Raw genomic sequence first — 7,562 nt, 5'->3', positions numbered from 1 at the left:
CTTCTGAGACGCCCCCCCCCCCCATCAGCCTTGCCTGGCAGCACCTGAGAAGACCTGAGGGAAACTGAGGGAAACTGACAGAACCTGATGGATCCTGATGGAATCTGAGAGAACCTGACAGAAGCGGAGGGAAACTGTCAGATCCTGAGGGAAACTGATGTAATCTGAGAGCTGATCGAAGCTGACAGGCTCTGAGACGACCTGACAGCAACTGATAGGATTTGATGGAAACTGCCTGGAACCTGACGGAAACTGATGGAAGCCGAGGGAACCTGACAGAATCTGAGAACTGATTGAAGCTGGGAGAACCTGATGGGATCTGAGGGAACCTGACAGAAGCTGAGGAAGGAAACACGGGGGACCCTGAGGGAAACTGCTGGAAGCCAAGGAAACCTGATGGGATCTGACAGACACTTAGAGAATCTGATGGGATTTGGCACAAGCTGAGAGAATCAGAGAGAAACTGACAGAACCTGGTGGAAACTGTAGGATCCAGAGGGAAACTGCCTAGAACCTGAGGGAAACTGATGGAAGCTGAGAGAACCTGACAGAACCTGAGGGAACCTGACGTAATCTGAGAGAACTGATCCAATCTGAGAGAATTTGATGGGAGCTGAGGAAAACAGACGGAACCTGATGAAGCTGAGAGAACCTGATGGGTCCTGACAGAAGCTGAGGAAACATGGGGGATCCTGAGGGAAATTGCTGGAAGCCAAGGAAACCTGATGGGATCTGACAGACACTTAGAGAATCTGATGGGATTTGACACAAGCTGACAGAATCTGAGGGAAACTGAGAGAATCTGAGGAAACCTGACAGAAGCTGCGAGAACCTGATGGGTCCTGACAGAAGCTGAGGAAACATGGGGGACCCTGAGGGAACCTGCCAGAAGCCGAGGGAACCTGCCAGAAGCCGAGGGAACCTGATGGAAATTGAGGGAAGCTCAGGGAAACTGACAGAATCTGAGAGAACCTGATGGAACCTGACGGAAACTCAGGGAACCACCCTCAGTCACCTCAGCCTCTCACCCCACCCCAGAGGCCCGTGTCCCCCAGAGCCTCTCCTTGGCCCGGCCCGAGGGGCTCTCGCCCCGCCTGGCACCTCCTCCTACGGCACCACCCCTAGAGAGGAGGAGAGGCTGCCCACCTGGGAATATAAAGGGCCCTTTCCCATCAGGCCCTGGGCTCATCTGCATATCTCCCATGAGCCTCGGCCCACCAGCCACTGAAACTGCTGAGTCACCCACCTCCCCTCCCGGAGAGCCTTGTGCAGCCCCCCAGGCGGGACAGGCAGTCCCCCTCTAGCCTCCCCAGCACCACCAGGCGTGTGTGTGTGTGTGTGTGTGTGTGTGTGTGTGTGTACGTGTGTGCGCCCCCGTGGCCCATAGAACTCCTCTTTTCCATCTGAGGGTTTCTGGACCTGGGAAGGGGGACGCCCTCTCCTATGGCCATTGTCTCTCTGTGGGTGACCTGCCCGTCACGGGTCCTGTCCCGTGGCTTAAAGTGGGTTCCTTCTAGTTGTCTCTTGATTAAAGGTTCTTTATGAATTCCAGAAACTGATCATTTCTCAATTATTTACTTTTGAAACACATTTCCCCCTTTTGTGGTTTATCTCCCTTTGTTTAGACTGTGTGGATGAGGTCAAATGTGTCAATCTCTTCTTTGAGAAAAGAGCTTTTAAAAAATGTTTTATTATTATTATTTAATGTTTATTTATTTTTGAGAGAGAGGCAGAGTGTGAGCAGAGAGGGGCAGAGAAGAGGGAGACAGAACCCAAAACAGGCTCCAGCCTCCAAGCTGTCAGCACAGATCCCGACATGGGGCTTGAACTCACAAACCGTGAGGTCATAACCTGAGCTGAAGTCAGATGCTTAACCGACTGAGCCTCCCAGGCGCCCCTGAACTTCTTGATCAGCATCTTCAGTTCCCCAGACCATGTCAGTTTCCTATACTTTCACCTTACTCCTTTACTTTTTTGCTTATTTCCTTTGCTTCACAACTTTTTATTTAATTGTCTTTTGTAAAAAAAAAAAATACAAAGTATATATACATGCTTTTTAAATAATTTACCAAATAATCAGGTCATTCAGCTCTCCCTTCCAAACTTCCAACCAGTGTGTCCAGCTGCACCTGGCACGTCCCTGAGGACGTCTGATGAATGTCCCCGATGAACGAGTCCGCAGCTGGCCTGGACGGGGCGGCACCTGGAGGAGAAGACGCAAGCTGCTTCTGTCATCAGATGACAGCAAAGTTCCTTGGATCAGTGTTTCTCAAATTTTGCTGCAATTCAATTTGTCTTGGATATTTGAGAAGTCCCAGTGTCCCTGTCACACTATGTGGCAGATACCCCGAGGTGACCCCCATTCGGTCACGCCTTCCCTGTGATTGAAGGTAGAAACTGTGACTTGTTTCTTACCAATAGCGGGGGCAAAGTTGATGATATGTCATCCCCTCGATTACATTATTTCCAATATACGTACATTATTGTATACGTGGTACATAGTACTCATGATTACATTATGTGATTATGTTATATGCACACGTTGTATGCACACATACACTATTATATATTGAGATATTTTTCACATATACACACCATGTATGTGTGCACATACACGAACGCACACATACGCATATACGTACTCTTGCTTTTCCCTCTGACACCGGAGGAGGAAACCGCCACGCCGTGTGCTACGGGTGGAGGTTGGAGCCTTTGGTCAGTGACTGGGAGGGGCAGGTGGCTGCCTCGGGAGACTGGGGTGAGGGGGACATTCCCTGACCTGCAGAGATACAATGTCCCCCCCACCCCGGACCCTCCCAGGGCGGGTGCGCTAATGAGCAGAAGGGGCCTTCCTGGCAAACCCTCACCTGTCTGCTCACCCAGCAAGCTCCCTGGCCTCGCTCCTGCGGTTGACGCACGCCTTTATCTATCACGATGTGTGACCCCTTTGCTTTCTAGCTCCCCTCCCCTCCGGGGAATAATCCAGAGCGTGTGACTGAGTCCGACTCAGGTCTCTATTTGACACAGAAGAAACTCAGGACACAAAATGAAACGATTTGGAGAGACATTTTTCCATTCCCCTTCCAAGACTCAGGGTTATCGAGCTTCTACTCCACCAGGGACATCTGTGTGGCAGAGGCCGTGCCGCCACCGCTTACCCACAGCCCTGCTGCCCTCCAGCGGAGGAGCGGCGCTGAGGGCCGGGGGGCTAGGCCTGCACACGCTGCCCCGCGCCCCCACTGTGAGCACCGGCAGACCTGGCCGCTGAGCCCTGGCAGGTCGGGACCAACACCCGTGTGTCCGGGTCCCTCTTGGCTTCCTCACACTGGGTCCCCTTGGAATGTGGGGTCCACACTTCCAGACCCCAGCCAGGAATGTCAGCCCTGTGTCTGCAGTACATTCCTTCCCCGAAAACCAGGGCGCGGGGAGCCCCGTGGTCACACGCAGAGGGAGGGACCGGGCCCGGGGCAAGGCCTCCAAGTGTGCCCCGTGGCTTTGTCTGGACGTTCAGCCACAAGGAGCCACAGCGAGGGTGAGCCCTTTCACAAGCTCGCCGGGGTCGGAAGCGGGTCTCAGGGCCCCTTGTCTGCTCAGCGCTGCCCTCGGGGGGACTTGTCATAGAGCCGTCTTCTGGAGGGGCTAAGAGAGGTCAGCTTTCAGAGCAAGCGTTTCCCCTCTCTCTCGTCCTCACCCTTTTCATGCCCCACAGAATAGCTCCTTCAACATCGGAGGCTTCGGAAAGCTAGGCGGCGCACAAGTGTGCTCGTGGCTTGTCTCCACGAACGAGCCGTGGCTCTGAGGGCTGCCAAGAAAGCCTGGGAACACAGGAACGACTACCCACAGCCCGTCTCACCAGCGACACCCTCTGCGCATTTGCCGTGAGAGGCGGTGGCTGAGGACAGAAGGAAGAGCTAAGCCGCTTTCTGGAGGGTTCTTGTCCACCCGGGACGAGGCACCACGCGCGGTCCTCCCTGCTCCCGCACACCGTCGTCCACCGGGGTTGCAGTGCTGACACACTCCCCGTGTGGCCACTGGGGGTCCCACGGCCCAAGCTCTCGCTGAGACGCGGCTCATCGGCAGCACCTTTTAACCACGGGACTTACCTCGGTCCAGCGAAACACAAAACCTTTGGCCCCAGAGGGGACTGTGGCGGGCAGACCTGGTCTGGAAGGGCCGGCGCTCCCCCCACCGTGTGAAGGCCCCACGGCAACGCCACGGCGAAGCGGGGAAGGGCCTGTCCCCGCCAGGACTCACTGTCGCTTATCCATCCATCGCGCCGCTCTTGATCCTCTGGCAAACGGCTACCGAGAGCTCGTCGTAGATTGGGGGAATTTAGCGGTTTAAAAAAAAAAAGGCCCTTCCCCGCTCTGGAGGCCACATTTCTGTGGGAGAGACGGACAATGGCCTCCTGAGTAGGCAAGGGCCATAATGTCGGATGGTAGCGAGTAGGACGAAGAAAATCGAACAGGGACGGCAGGGAGAGTGGAGCCTCACTGGAGGCACGGGAGGCCCTGCAGGCCGAGGAGCGACTCTCACGACGGGCACCCCCAGGAAGCCTCCCAGGCTTGTGCCAACCGAAACACTGGAAAGGGCAAAAGGCAGGTTTCAAGGAAGAGCATCCTTTGCGGTCAAACCTCTAGAGAGAAGGCGGCTGGGGCCCTGAAAGGAGAGCCGGGAGCTGGATGGGAAACGGGCTAACAGGGAGCCGTCTTCAGGTCGGATGGGGAAACAGAGGCAGTGAACTATTTGATTCTATAAACTCCAAACGAGAAGACGAAACCAAATGAAGATAACTGTGCGCACGTAATATGGACATGGAAATACAAAGGCGCTTGCGCCGGTGGCGGATTTATTACAGCGCTCAGATGTAATGTCCCCGTAGAAGCACATGCCTCTGAGGGACACTGGAATATGGCGCTGGAGACCCCCGCGCATGTGTGACCCAGTGGCGCTCCAGGAGCGTGCAGAGGCACACACCAGTGGCTCTGAAAACCACCTTCCAGTGAACTCGCGGCCCTTACTGTTTTTCCGGCTTACCGGAACCATTAACCTCGTTTGTTCTGAGAATTACTATTTGTCCTTGTCTTCGTGCCCTTCTGTTTCTCTTGGAAACACAACTCTAACTTTATGGGGCAAGTCAGTAAAAAAAATCAGAAGTCAACAGATTGGCAACTTGGAGAGCACATCTGTCCTCCATGGCCATGGGGGTCCCATCTCTCTACCTGCGTCGCGTGCCCATCCTGTGGAGGAGCAGGCCCTCCTTCCCGCCAACAGGCATGGTCTCCCTGAGGACTCTGCCATGAAACTGCTCCTCTCCTTGTTTGGCGCCCATGAGGAGGAATGAAGGAGAAAGCCTGTAAAATCTCCTGCGTCTCGGCAGAGCTGAGGGCCGACCTTGCCTTGACATAGAAGAGCAGCCGGGCGAACGCTCGCTCAAACCCCAAGTACTCGGACTCCATCGGAATGTGCGGCCATCCCGTCTCAGCTGTGTTACGATAAGTTTCCACGGAGGTTTTGTTCGGTGAATCACTTGATTATTTAAACACACTTTTCTTTCTTATGAGGGCCTGACTCCAACTGGGTCACCTCCCCACAGATCCAAGCCTGCGTGGGCTTGTAGGCTTTTGGGGTCAGATGGTTTCTCAGGGCACAACTGGTCGTGCTCAGACCAGATTCCCGGACGCGCTGGCGGAGCCTGTGCCTGGGAAAGGCACCAGGCCAGGTTGGCTCCGAACCCCCCCAGGGGATGCAGAGGCCGTGCCTGGGAACAAAGTAGGTCAGTAACACTTTGATGGTCATCCCGAGGACGGAGGTCACCAAGCCAGCCAAGAAGCGGGAATGCGTCCACCCCACAGGCATCTCTGGAATGTTCTCTAAGCCTCAGGAGCTGCACAGGCCTCGCGGATGAGACATAGACAGGCACCGTAGCCAACTCGAAGGTACACCAGGGGCTTTGGCCTCTTTCCTTCTCAAGGGCCGCTTGGGGCAGCGGGGGCTCCTCAGCTTGGCCAGGGAGGTCATCCCGGTCCTCTTCTAGTCTGACAAGCCTTGGACACACTCACTCTTTTGGGCCTCTCCCCCTTCACCCTTCTCCGTTGCAGGAGCTTATGTGTCCTGGGCCGGTGGACATGGGTCTTTGGAAGGTGGGACGCTCTGGGGGCCGGGTCTGGTCCCTGCTGGCCTCCAGGTCATGGCTGTGGTTTAGGAACATGAGGCAGGTCCAGTCACACACTTTCCAGTTTGTGGCAGGTCGTGGTAAGGTGCCTTAGTCACAGGGTGGTGTGACTGGCTGATTGGGTGGAACGTAGGTATTTGGGGACGGTGTGGATCCTGGCTTGGGTGTCACCTAGGCTAAGGCCAGGGAAGGGCAGAGGGTTAAGGGCCCAATATCTGTGAAAACTTCTAAGTTCACCCAGGTGTCTAGGAACAGGTTCTTGAATTGTACAGTATACTGGAAACATCTGGAGAACTTAAAAGACACTGATGCCTGGGTCCCATGTGAGAATTCTGATAGAACTGATATGCACAAATATTAGTTTTCTGTTGCTTCATAACAAATGACCAAACTTACTGGCTTAAAACAGCCCACATGTATTTTCTCCTAGTTTCCATGCACTGGGAGTTGGGATATGCCTTGGCTGGGCCCTGGCTCAGGGTCTCACACAGTTACAACCCAAGTGTTGGATGGATTGTGCTCTCAGCTGACAGAAGTCCTACAGCCTCAGGACCTCGGCTTTCCTGGCTATCAGCTGGGTGCACTTTCAGGTGCCAGAGCCTGACCACGGTCCCCTGCATGGCTGTTTCCCTCTTGAGGGCCAGGAGGAGACAGCAAGAGCTGGCTGTGGGTCTTTTGTAAATTCATAACAGTGTTATTGCAGTAGGGACACCCCTCAGCCACATAATGTGACTTCATTAGCCAGTAGCATCCACCCCCACCCAATACTGCTTCTTGGTTGGAAGCAAGTCATAGACCCCACCTCCAATCACAGGGAGGGCACGGCCGCTGGGGGTCACCTCGGGTGTGTCTGCTACATGCTGTGACATTAGATCCAAGACTCTTCAAAGTTCCCGAAAAAATCTTAATGTGCAGCAAAATTGAGAACCGCAGACCCAAGGAACTTTGTGGTCGTGTTCTGGAGGCTGGCTGTGTCTTGTCCAGGTTCACCAGTTATGACAACGAATGACTGGTGCCGATGTGGGTAGGGGGGAGGCTCCACACGTGAGAGGCAGGGTGCACAGAGGAACTATGTACCTTCCCCCCAATCTTGCTGTGAACTAAAATGCTCTGAATATAAAGTCTATGTTCAAAACAGTGTTGAAACAAAGAATATTTTAAAAGTGAAAAGAAGAGCTACTTTTGAAATGTGTTTCAAAAGTAAATAATTGAGAAATGATCAGTTTCTGGAATTCATAAAGAACCTTTAATCAAGAGACAACTAGAAGGAACCCACTTTAATCCACGGGACAGGACCCGTGACGGGCAGGTCACCCACAGAGAGACAATGGCCATAGGAGAGGGCGTCCCCCTTCCCAGGTCCAGAAACCCTCAGATGGAAAAGAGG

Source organism: Hyaena hyaena, unplaced genomic scaffold (genome assembly GCF_003009895.1).
Source record: "Hyaena hyaena isolate Hyena2069 unplaced genomic scaffold, ASM300989v1 scaffold_21, whole genome shotgun sequence".
Classification (NCBI taxonomy): domain Eukaryota; kingdom Metazoa; phylum Chordata; class Mammalia; order Carnivora; family Hyaenidae; genus Hyaena; species Hyaena hyaena.
The sequence above is the reverse complement of the archived record's forward strand: the minus strand, read 5'-3'. Positions refer to the sequence as shown.